The sequence below is a fragment of the Lathyrus oleraceus genome, chromosome 5, assembly GCF_024323335.1.
Source record: "Lathyrus oleraceus cultivar Zhongwan6 chromosome 5, CAAS_Psat_ZW6_1.0, whole genome shotgun sequence".
Classification (NCBI taxonomy): Eukaryota; Viridiplantae; Streptophyta; class Magnoliopsida; order Fabales; family Fabaceae; genus Lathyrus; species Lathyrus oleraceus.
The window spans coordinates 108848065-108861275 of record NC_066583.1 but is presented as its reverse complement, the minus strand read 5'-3'; the positions used below and the strand labels follow the sequence as shown (position 1 = coordinate 108861275).

At 32.9% G+C, this 13211-nt stretch overlaps 1 non-coding gene across 1 annotated transcript; it reads left to right on the top strand.

Annotated features, from left to right (window-relative positions):
• Positions 1-1246: 1246 nt before the first annotated feature.
• LOC127088606 (small nucleolar RNA R71) lies at positions 1247-1353 on the top strand. Its single transcript, XR_007790436.1, has one exon. It is a non-coding gene; the product is annotated as a small nucleolar RNA R71 (small nucleolar RNA).
• Positions 1354-13211: the final 11858 nt, after the last annotated feature.

The window sequence follows — 13211 nt, the reverse complement described above, 5'->3', positions numbered from 1 at the left end:
TTTTCAAGTAGTGAATAAGTTGTAGAAATAGATTTATTCACTACTCTTCTTTTGTATCAACCATTAAAGATTTCTATATTGATAGTTAGGTGGAGAAATCATCTAAAGATTAATATAGTGATTATCACAATATCATTTAGACATAAATGATATTGAGAGGATACTTGAACATCATCAATAATCTTGAATCTATATAGTTTTCATAAGGAATCATAAGCAATTTGAATAGTGAACTCCAATCTTGCGAAGCCTTTTACATTTGATTAAAACTAGTGTATTGTTTTAGTGACATTCTACTCAAAAGATAACTTTTCAAACAAAACAACTTTGTTACTTTTTAAACTTATAACAATTTGGATTATAGAACGGCGGTAATAACAACCAATCTCTGTGGATACGATATAAAAATATTTTCCGAAAATATACTTTTCAACATAGGGTAATGGCATTGGCTTGTCCTCTCGGATTTTGTTGAGGTTGTCCAGGGAATTGTCCTCCAGGTGTAGTTTGAGGGGCTTGGTTTAAAGCTACCTGAGAGATCTGGGTTTCAAGCATCTTAGTATGAGTAACTATTTGGTCAACCTTGGTTCCTAATTGAGTAATCAGTTCGTTAACATGAATGTTTTGGTTCATGAACTCCTTGTTTTGTTGGGTTTGAGCAGTGATAAAATTTTCCATAATTTTCTCAAGGCTCGGCTATGGTGGCACAGGTTGCATAGGTTGATTTGATCTTGGGGCTTGATAACTAGGTCTCAGAGGTGCATTATTTTGGATAGGGCTATTGTTATTATATGAGAAATTCGGGTGATTCCTTCATCCAGGGTTATAAGTATTCGAGTATGGGTTCCCTTGGGTGTAGTTCACTTGCTCGGAGTGGGTTTCATTTAATAGACTGCATTCTGCGGATTGGTGTCCTTTGGTTCCACATATCTCACAATCCGACGAGACTGCGGCTACAGTATTCAGGTTTATGCACATATGCTTGACCTTGAGGGCTAATGCGTCCATTTTAGCTTGCATCATGTCTATAGAGCTTAGTTCATGCACTCCCCCTTGGGCTTCCTTCTTCTCTACCGTCGCTCGTTCGACTCCCCATGATTGATGGTTTTGAGCCATATCTTCGATGAGGGCACTAGCTTCAGGGTAAGGTTTGTTCATCAGAGCACCGCCCGCGGCATCGTCGATGGTCATCTTAGTGTTATAGTGAAGTCCATTATAGAAGGTTTGAATGATTAACCAATTTTCTAAACCATGATGTGGGCATGCTCGTAACAACTCTTTATATCTCTCCCAAGCTTCGAACAACGATTCACCTTGGTTCTGGGTAAATCTAGTTATATGGTTTCGAAGAAAGGCGGTCTTACTCGGGGGAAAGTATCTAGCAAGGAATACTCTTCTAAGGTTATCTCAAGTCGTAATGGAATTGGGTGGAAGGGAATCTAACCATGATAGAGCTTTATCTCTGAGGGAAAAAGGGAATAATCTTAAACGTATTGCCTCAGGAGAAGCTCCATTGGTTTTAAAAGTGTCTGCTAATTGAAGAAAGATTTTTAAATGTTGGTTTGGGTTCTCAGTAGCGAGACCTGCGAATTGTCTCGGTTGCACTAGTTGCAACAGGGATGGTTTAAGTTCAAAATTATTAGCTGGTATGGTTGGGTTTACTATACTAGAACTAGGTTCTTCATTGGATGGTTGAGCGAAATCCTTAAGAGGTCTTTGGTTTTGATCTTCGGCCATAGCTCTCTTAATTCTATTAAAGAATAAACGTGCGCGAGCCTAACGTTCAGGTTCTGCCAGAGGATATACTAAGCTTAAACTTCCGGTGCTGCGAGTTCTTCCCATTGACCGGCGGGAAATAACCTGAGTCTAAACAATATAACAACAGGGAAATGAAATTTGACGAAATTGGTCTCCGGCAACGGCGCCAAAAACTTGGTGCGTGCTTTTCGCAAGTGTACGAACGCGTCAGAGTAATATAAAAGATTGTCGAATCCACAGAGATCAAGTGTCAATCTATCGTTATCTGTCGTTATGGTGTTTATCAAAGGCAATCAAAATAGGTGTTTTTAGAGTGTGCAATGAAAAGTAAAGTATTGAATAAAGTTCAATTAATAAAGACAGGGTCGAATGTAATTCACATAATCAATTAATAATCCAAGTACTTGCTAATAGAGCTACTTATGGGTAATGTTTCCTACTTTGAAAAGAACTAATTTAACAGGAACTGTCGCTTTCGAGTATTCAGAACCGGGTTGTACTCCCTAATCAAACCCTCTTATTGTCACTTATAAAAAGACGCGCATTGCATTAGAGTAGTAAACCTATTTTTAAGAAATATAGTATCTTGACTAAGTTGAAAAGTATTATAACCTGGATTTCTTAACCAAAAGAGGTTCTCACGAACCAGACTCTAAATTTATAAACGCGTCCGAAAATAGTTTTAAAATCTCTTTTCTTCTTAAGTTAAAAACTCCTAATGAACTAAACAAAGCGCTTTCACTATTTTTGAAATAGTTAAAAACAATTAAGTTTAAATAGACGTTGGACGGCTTTCGATCTTACCCAACGAAAATTAAGTGCGGGAAAACTTAAGTTGAAAGTTAAAATAGCCCTTAAGTGTTTCTACGAACAATTGTACGGATTATCGGTTCAATTACGATCCTTACATTCTAACCTTATAAATTTAGTTAGACATGGTAAAGTAAAAATGCATTAATTTAAATAAAAGTAGTGCGAGTGCGGAAAGTAAATAAAAGTAGTGCAAATGCGAGGAAATAAATAAAAGTAAAGCGAGTGCGAGATATAAATAAAGTAAAGCGAGTGCGAGAAATAAATAAAGTAAAGCGAGTGAGGGAAATAAATAAAGTAAAACGAGTGCGGGAAATAAATAAAGTAAAAGCGAGTGCGGGAAATAAATAAAGTAAAGGCGAGTGCGGGAAATAAATAAAGTAAAGACGAAGTAATAAAAACATGCTCCAATCGGAGGGTTGAGTAAATTGCAAAGCGGAAATGAAAATGGCGGCAGGATTAACTTCCTTCCAAAGTGCTCCAAACTCGATTACAGACTCGACCACAGACTCGATTACACAATTGTGGTAACACTCCAATGCGAAGAGATTACCCCTTTAAAATACTGAATATATGCCTAAGTGAAACAAAGTTGCTCTGAGTTTGCCTCTGTTCTAAGTTTGGATGCCTGATAAAGTGATTTCGAGTTTCTATTTATAAGCAAGTAAAAAGATGGAAATGACAAGGATGCCCTTCAACTTGAAAATGGGAGGGAAAACTTTTCCTCTTATGGCGCCCGCCACAAGGCCATGGCGCCCGCCACAAGGCCAATCTGAGGCGCCTTAGTGGAAGTAGTGGGGAACGTGGCAGTTGAGGGAAGTTGAGCTTGGACACGTCCTGACAGGATCTATGGCGCCAGCCATGGTGGAAGCCACAAGTACAAAATGCTGAATTTTAGGGTTTTTAGCTTTTTTTAACTCCTTTTCTCGATCGGGGCTCCGATTGAAGTAAAAACCTGAAAACAAAGAAAAACATAGTAATAACACAACAAAATGACAATAAAAATACTAAAATGCATGCGAAATCGGAGTCGAAAATACGGTGAATTTCAGTGTTATCACTAGGGTACATAGTGGTTTCAGGTCAAATGGTGGTATACACCAATATCACCATGAGAATAACTTATGACATTTAGCATAACATTCTATATAGTATTCTCATAGCGGGTCAATCTAGTATAAATATTACTCTCAATATTCATACTTATGTTTAAGACTTGATAACTCCTTATCCATGATCCATGAGATGTGATCATCAATCTATATACATAATAGTCTTAATGCTTTAATATTATCCCACTTCACAACAAAGCTCAACTAAGGATACTTTAATAATAGTGTCCTTATGTTTAATGGGATCTCATGATTAAGTCACACTTGATACATTAAACGGGCTAGCTATTCTAGGGACTTTATTAAACAAACATAATAAAGAAAAAACCTTTTATTATTAATAAATAATTCGATACAAGTACCAAAAGTATTGGCCTCTAGGGCTCACACCAACACAGTTGCAATGTTAGTGGGAGCTAGGGAAGTTGTGGCAGTGTGAGTCTGAGGGAGCTGACCTAGGATGCTTGGTTGCTTCGAAGATCTGATGGGGTGAGTCTACTAAGATGTAGGGTAAGGGAAATAAGGTATAATCAAGGAGGTGGGTTCCATCCCTAAGGAGACCATGGTGCATACAACTGCCATGGATGACAAGGCCAAAGGGGAACCGCTTCCCGAGGACCATCAGAGTGTGAACCACCATGTTGTCCACACCCTCAATTGCAAGTTTGATTGTTTCGGTTGCAGCCGAATCCATAACAGTTGTCCTGACGATGATTGGAGTTCTATTGAGAGGAGTCGTTAAAGTTGCATTGAACAGCAATATACAAGGCAGTGTGAGAATTAGTATTGTGCGTTTTTACCAAACTGTATTCCCCCAAGGTGAGCATAGAGTGATCCTGAAAGAATGATGGCAATGGGTTGCTTTGGCGGATTAGAGTAGCAACCCCATGGTACGACTCAGAAAGACTAGACACCAGTTGGAGCAGTATGGAATCAAAGGTTGTCCATATTTTTGAAATCAGCATCAGTGGCGGTAGGTTTTTCTTTTCCTGGTTACAAAATGATGTGATTGACCACTTTGTGAGCACGAGGGTGAACTTCAAATAGTTCAGCCCACATAGTGTAGTGATATTTCCCCATCTCTAGCACAAAGAAAATGTTGTTATTGATGTTAGTGACAACAAGGGCTAGATGAAACTCATATCTATTGGAAGAGAATGGCGACTTGGTAGGGTTATTGACTTTGGCAGAAGCATGCTTAAACTCATCACCGGAAGAGAAAGACATGGTGATTGACAGAGAGAGTGACGTGACACAGTGATAGAGGGGGTGCGACAATTGCTGGACACACTAATGAGTGACGCGACAGAAGGAGGTGGTGGCGTGAATGACGACAGCGTGAATAAGGTCTTGTGTTGAAGGGACACTTGCGTGGTGAGTATAGGGAGGAAAGCGCATCAGCTGGTCAACATAAGGGTTAGGAAACTTTTAGATTTTTTATTGAAATACTACTGATACCATGAAGAAAATCAATTTGTGAGTTTTATTCATAATGATCAATATATATATATATATATATATATATATATATATATATATATATATATATATATATATATATATATATATATATATATATATATATATATATATATATATATATATATATATATATATATATATAATAGGTAAAGTCAAATCTAAAAGAAATAATTAAAAATATAATTGCAAATAATTATCTATAACTATATATAAATGAGATATAAGAGTTTGGGATGACCTATTTTTTTTTCAAAATTGATCCTTAAATAATCTATTAACTTTTTCTAAAAAATTACCCCATAAATAAATAACTTCTCAATATTTCAAATAAAAAACTAAAACAATAAAAACTTATCAATATTAAAAAAATATCATCTTTTGATCATGTTTTTCTGATTATGTTTGGTTGTTTATGATTTAATTTCATTAACTTTTATTTTATTTGGTTGTTTGTGAAATTAAGTGATTTTGTCAAAAGAAATCATTAACCATTTTTTGATTTGTGGAGATATGACATTGTTCAATTATTTTCTTTTTCTTTGTTGTTACTTAATCTTTCTCATCTAACTGCATGGGAAAAGTTTGTTGATTAAATTGTCTCTTCTATTAACTGCATGTGAAAAGTGAAATTGAGGAAAGGACCAACAACCACCATATAAGGAAGAGGGATGAAAGGTAAAAGAAGGGATGAGGATGGGGGAATGTTTTCTTGCAAAAGATTGATAGAGAAAAAAATTCATCTCTCACTTACAAACCTCTAAAATGAAATAGTAAGTAAATTCAAAAAATAAAAATAAAAATATATTATCAATGAGCAAATCTCATTACCAGTTCTATTGGGTAAACTTCTCTCTTATTTCTTTTATATTTTCATCTCTTACTCAACCATGTTTACCTTTTTTTTTTCTTTCTCTTTTTCATTCTATAACTATTTATTTATATATTCTATTTGATTTTGATTTTGGTTAATACCCTTATGTTTTTTATTTTATTTTTGATGAATTGAATTTTTGTTTTTAATGTTTAATAATAGGTGAATTTTATTAAAAAATATATATTTACTAGAGACAAAGATAGATAAAGAAAGACCATCATTCTTCACCGGTTTATAGATAGATAGATAAAGAATGACTATTTATGAATATGTATAATCCAAGATTAAAAAATAAAAATAAATTCTAGCTTCAAATTATTTATAGTTATCACTTAAATTGTTTATGAGAGATCATTTTACGGTTTATTATAATTTTATTTTTAATTTGAGAGATTAATCTTTTCGTTGGAACCCTAACTTGTTCAGTATTATGAAAAGTGATTCTTGGTCCTCACAGTGACACTGTATACCCTTGTAACTTGTGAGTAGTCTGTTAACAGTCAAATGAACCTTTCCTAGGTAGTTGTCTTTGAGAAAAAAAATTATTTAATTTATATGCTACATAAATACTAAGTAGTATTAAAAAAGTATACATGTATCCTATCAAAATTACGATATAGTAATACTATTATTTAGTTGTTTTTTTCCTTCAAATTTCTAGGTAAAATAATTTAATTGAATGTAACTGAGACTACATGAAAATTAATTGGTGAAGACTCGGATACTTTTAGAATTTGGTTGAATACCTAACTATCCTCCATTCATAAAATATTATGTTATTTTATTTTAATAATTTATTTTAAAATAAATTAAACTTCCAAATTAATTTTAACTAGAGGTGCCAATACCCATTGTATCTAAAAGTTTATTAAATGGACATCATTTATTGTAGATCATGTTTTACTCACACCTTCTTGTAAAAAATTTAAAATATCCTTAAAATCAAAATTTTGAAATCCGAACGCATCAAATACACAACAATCTCTCTGTAAAACAAATCAAACCATAGATAAGTATATATCCGAATTTTGAAATCTAGATTAACAACTTACGAAAATTGAAAAAAAAAATCGGACTCGCCTCAACATACCATCTCACACTCAATCTCAGAATCAGACAAAATCAAAGTTAAAAAGGGTTTGTCTGAATACAAAATTTGGATTCTACCCTATTATCACATAAACAAAAACAATTTCAAACAGATGATGGAGAATATCATAACTTAACTTAGACATTTGTTATTACACATAAAATACATAACATAACATAAATATTGGTTAACTTATATCTAACATGGCATTTTATCACCAACAAATGGTTCAAGACGTTTAATCATCTTTAGAATATATGTGGTGATCTCACGAGTGTCACATCCAACTCAAATGGATCTTTAGTTGTGTAACGATGAAATGTACTTCATATAACGCTTACATTTGCATGCGTCTTCAACTCAAACTTATTGAACATCATCTTCTCTTCGTTATCAATTGAAGATGAATAATATTTGATCTTAACCACTCTTTGATTGTTTGAGTAGTGCAAGAGATTCTCTAGTTTAGATTCCAGATCTACAAAAGGGGTGTCCTTTGTGACTCTAAATTCAAAATGAGGTCTCACGGTGTTGAAGTAAATAAATTTAATACACAAATATTTTTCCATTCTGATGTGTTTTTGTTAGCAACATATGAGTCATATTTATACAAGTTTCAGATCAATATGGATCATACAAAAATAATCATGTCTCAGGGGTTTGTCTAGATTTTAATTTCTAGATTCACCCTATTATGTACATAATAACATAAATAATGTGATTGTCTAGATATTAAAATTCGGAATCACTCTATTTTCCTGAACACGCATGGGGTTTCTTCGAAGTTTGAAATCCATATTCACCCTTGCAAAGGCCAACTTACAAAACTTGTTTTAACAAACATAACTAGTTTTATGAGATACAAAATATTAAGTCCAATATTTATACAAGTAATGTTAGATATACATTAAAACACATCAAAATGTATCCATGTTACATCGGTGAAAATAACAAATTAACATTACATACAAAAATTATGTTACCACCTAAATACATTGTAAGATAAAACTAAAACACATCAAAATATGTGTCACCACCTGAATTTATATCTATGGATGATTCCCCTTTAAATTTTCCTGATTTGATTGTCTTTCAATATCATTCAACTTGGTAAACTTTTTCATCCTACCCAAAAAAAATCCGACCAAGTTTCAACTTCTTTTATGGAATGAGATGTCTATTCAGAGGATGTTCATAGTAAATGACATCCTAGTTTAAAAAATTAAACAAAATATTGTGATTTTGAAAGCCACCCAAATGAGGTTTCACGTTTTTGAAGTAAACATATGTAATATACCAATATTTTTCCATTCTGACGTGTTATAGTTAACAACATATGAGCCATATTTATACAAGTTTCAAATCAATATGGACCATAAAAAAATCATATCTCGGGAGTTTGTCTATATTTCAATTTCCATATTCACCCTATTATGTACAAAATATCACATAAGGGTCTTGTCTGGATATTGACATTCAAAATCACTATTTTTCAGAACATGTATGGGGTTTCTTCGGAGTTTGAAATTCAAATTCATCCTTATAAAGGTCAACTTGCATAACATGTTTTAGCAAACAAACGTAACTAGTTTTATGATAAACAAATTTTTAAGTCTCATATTTATACGAGTAATGTTACATATACATTAAAACACAATAAAATGTATCCGGGATACATCAGTGAAAATAACAAACTAACAATACATACAAAAATTATGTCACCACCTAAATGCATTGTAAGATAAAAATAAAATATATCAAAAAATGTGTCACCGCCTGAATTCATATTTATGGATGGTTCCTCTTTAAATTTTCCTGATTTGATTATCTTTCAATATCATTTAACTTGGTAAATTTTTCCATCCTACCCAAAACTAAATCTGACCAAGTTCCAACTTCTTTTGTGGAATGAGATGTCCACTCAGAGGAAGTTTCATGGTAAAGGACATCCTAGTTTTAAAAAAAACTGAACAAATATTGTGATTTTGAAAGCCATGCAAATAAGCTATCATGTTGTTGAAGTAAACAAATGTGATATACCAGTATTTTTCCATTCTGATGTATTTTTGTTAACATATGAGTCATTTTTATACAAGTTCCAAATCAATATGGACCATACAAAAATAATCATGTCACAGGGGTTTTTCAAGATTTCAATTTCCAGTTTCACCCTATTATGTATAAAATAACACAAAAAAGGGGGATTGTCTGGATATTGACATTCAGAATCACTCTTATTTTCAGAACACGTATGTGGTTTCTTCGGAGTTTGAAATTCATATTCACACTTATAAAGGCCAACTTACAGAACTTGTTTTAACAAACAAACACAACTAGTTTTATGACATACAATATGTTAATTCCAATATTTATACAAGCAATGTTAGATATACATTAAAACACATCAAAATGTATCAGGGTGACATCGGTGAAAATAACAAACTAATGTTACATACAAAAATTATGTCACCACCTAAATACATTGTAAGAGAAAACTAAAATGCATCAAAAGATGTGTCACCACCTGAATTTACATCTATGGATGGTTCCCCTTTAAATTTTCTTGATTTGATTGCCTTTCAATATCATTCAACTTGGTAAACTTTTTCATCCTACACAAAAAAAACCCGACCAAGTTTCAGCTTCTTTTGGGGAATGAGATGTCCACTCAAAGGATGTTCATGGTAAATGACATCCTAGTTTTAAGAAATGAACAAAATATTATGATTTTGAAAGCCATCCAATACACATAATGTGTCATACTAGATTTTGAGATGGACTACTTCGAAGTGAAATCTTTTTTTTTTTTAGAAACCATATTATATCAAATCGGTACACATCCTGTTATCTCAAATCAATCTTACCTAACACACAAGCACCAACCACCTAATCCATAAGATCTTCAATTCTCAGAATATGATATGTATTCTTGATCGTAACTTATTCAGCTGTCGATGATAAACACATAACCTTATGCTACCATCTTTCTTTTTAACCAACAATACATGAGCTCCCCACGATGACATACTAGGTCTACCAAACTTCTTCTCAAGTAGATCTTCTAACTACTTCTTTAGCTCACCCAACTCTGATGCAAACATCTTATACGGTGCCATCAACACAAGCCTAATACTAGGTACTAAATCTATAGGGATCTCAACTTCTCGCTCCAATAGCAAATCACAAATATCCTTAGGAAATATATCAACAAACTTACACACCACAAGCATAACATTAGCCTCAACATCGCTCTCGACTCTCAAATAAGCGAACATAACGAGCACCTGATCATGCTCCCTAAAATTTATCTCTAATTAATCGGCGGACATGAATCTAGAATCCATACTCTCTTCGGGTTCGTGAAACAACACAACCTCATTCAAAAACATGCACTCTTGCAATCAGCAGCGTGTTGAACCAACCCTCCACACCTGAAACATCTTAGAGAAGAAAAAGTTCTTCATCCACTTGTTTCAAACTCAATTCTGCTGGCTAGCGGTTAGGAAAAAATAAGCATCAATAGTGTTTCACATACATGTTGCACACTAGGGTACAAAAAAGTTCTCAACCTAGGCAGAATGAACCAACCTGCTATGATACAGACTATGTAATACCCTAAACTCGTCACCTTTGACTTATGAAAATAAAACATGTAATTTCACACAACATCGGTGTTACAGATTCACAACATGCATCTTTTTCAATTATGACATATATTAAATAGCAGCGGAACATCAAACTCCAAATAAACATTTATTTCGTCTCAACATAAGTACTTAATAAATAATTCAACATCTCAAGAAAACACTTCACGTAACAAAGAAACATGTCTCGGTGTTATAGATCAGAGCTCAATGAAACTAAATAACTCGGAAAAACAATAAATAAATGAAGGGGCCTCAACGCCATCCTTCAGCTCAAAAGTAGCTACTTCTCTACCTGATTATTTATACTCCAAGAGAGTATAAAACATCATAACAAAGCAAACAAAGGTGAAAATACGCTCAAAATATGTTAACGGTGCAAAAGATAGCAAGGGTGGCATCATGCATAACAATCATCAATGTATGAATTAATCACAAAAATAGTTTACTCATATCTGACCCAAACAGAATCACACAATCATCAATTCATGAATATCATCTACATAACAATAATAATGACTCGATAACAAAGTAGGTATGTATGCAGTGCACCAACTCCTCGACTCTATATGCATGTAGTACCAATTCGAACATCAAATGTATGTTATTGATTTCGTCCTATCACTGAATGGTCCCCCTTTTAAACCATGAATGTCATTGATCCCCCTTCTGAATCAGGACTCATACTGACCGCCCTTTTGAATCAGGACTCGTCAATAGTCCCCTCATTCTGAACTAGTGATACAACATTGCATTGATGCATGACAATGCAACAACACACCAATTTAATAAACATTCATCGGTTCCCCATTCGAACCATATACACTCTACTAAGGCCATTATCACAACATAATTAATCATGCTTTATAGTTACGACTCACCAATGCATAATCATACAAGAATTCCACAACACATACTCATACATCCATAAGTATTCACACAACACATAAAGCATATCAATTTTATTCACTAACTCATAAAACACAACAAAACAACAAACGATAATCACTAGAATCGGAAACAGCTCGAAAAATCGAGTCGGGGACCCAAAACCGGTCAACCGAAGCAATGAAGGTCAACCCACCCGTCATGACAGTCGGCTCGTCATGTGATGACACCCTTCACCACTACAGAATACAGAACTGCAGTTTCTATTATTGGAGTTTTCTAAAAGCTTTGTTTTCATCCCCAAATCAGCCAAATCGCCCAGAATTCAACATGTATAATTTATAATATGATTATCATATCAATTACTTATAGACTAATCCTCTAATTCATCAATCTATCACAATTTCATTAACATATTCATCATATCAAATCATATCAACATGAACAACAATATTTAGAATTATATATCCAAATCATGTACGAATTTCATGCTAAAATTCGCAGGCTAACAGCTATCCACCGTTTATAAAATATACATAAAAAATTAATGTTAAAAGTCAATTTTGATTATTATCCTTTCTAATCTTTAATATAAAAAAATATTTTTTTATTTAATGAAAAAGCAATATATTTGAACTAAATATATATAATTCATATACATTAATTCTTCAATAATGTAAAAATTAAAAAAAAAATATATTAAAGATTATTATATACTCATCCCTCCTTGTCCGTCCAAGTGATTGTCGTTTTTCTATTGGAAAATGTATCTCCATTCAACCCAATATTCTTTTTTCTCTTCTTTTAATACTTCTTTCATTAGTATTATTATTAGTTATTACTACTATTTTGTTTTTTGTAGACGTTACTTAAGACGCTGTCAAATGTGACTAATAAAATTACCTAGAGTTTTGTCAACAATAGAAACAAAACAAAGCGTTGAGAAAAAATGTAATAATCACACGACTCCGTCGCCAAGTTCCGATTGTTCCGGGAAACAGCCACCCATTCATTCCTCCTATATTAAAATTTTAATCATTTGATTTAAATAAACAGCGGTTGTAAAACGAATAGTTTGTGAGAACGCATTTGAATTGAATACTCCTATATGAATTTATACAAAGTCTATGTAAGACTTTTTTCTTTTTATAAATATGTTTGTTGATTTATTTTATTGGTTCATAATTTTTTTATAAATTAGTTTAAATTGCTAACAATTTAAAATTTATACTCCCTCCGTTTCTTTTTAAGTGTCGTTTTAGAAGATTTTTTTTGTTCCTATTTAAGTGTCGTTTTGATGTTTTAATGTTACAGTTTGTCAATTATATCCTTACTATTTAAATAACTCAACTTTATATTTTCCATAAATTTTTCTTTCTTAATATATGTAATAACTCACTCCTTTAGCCATTCATTGAAACAATAAGCAATAAGTTTTCCTTTAGCCATTAATGAAAATGCAAGCAGTACGTATTCCTATAGCAAGCAATATTAATTCCAAAAATTTAGGAGTAGTTGAAAAATGCAACGGAAGAGAGAGAGAGTTATGTGGA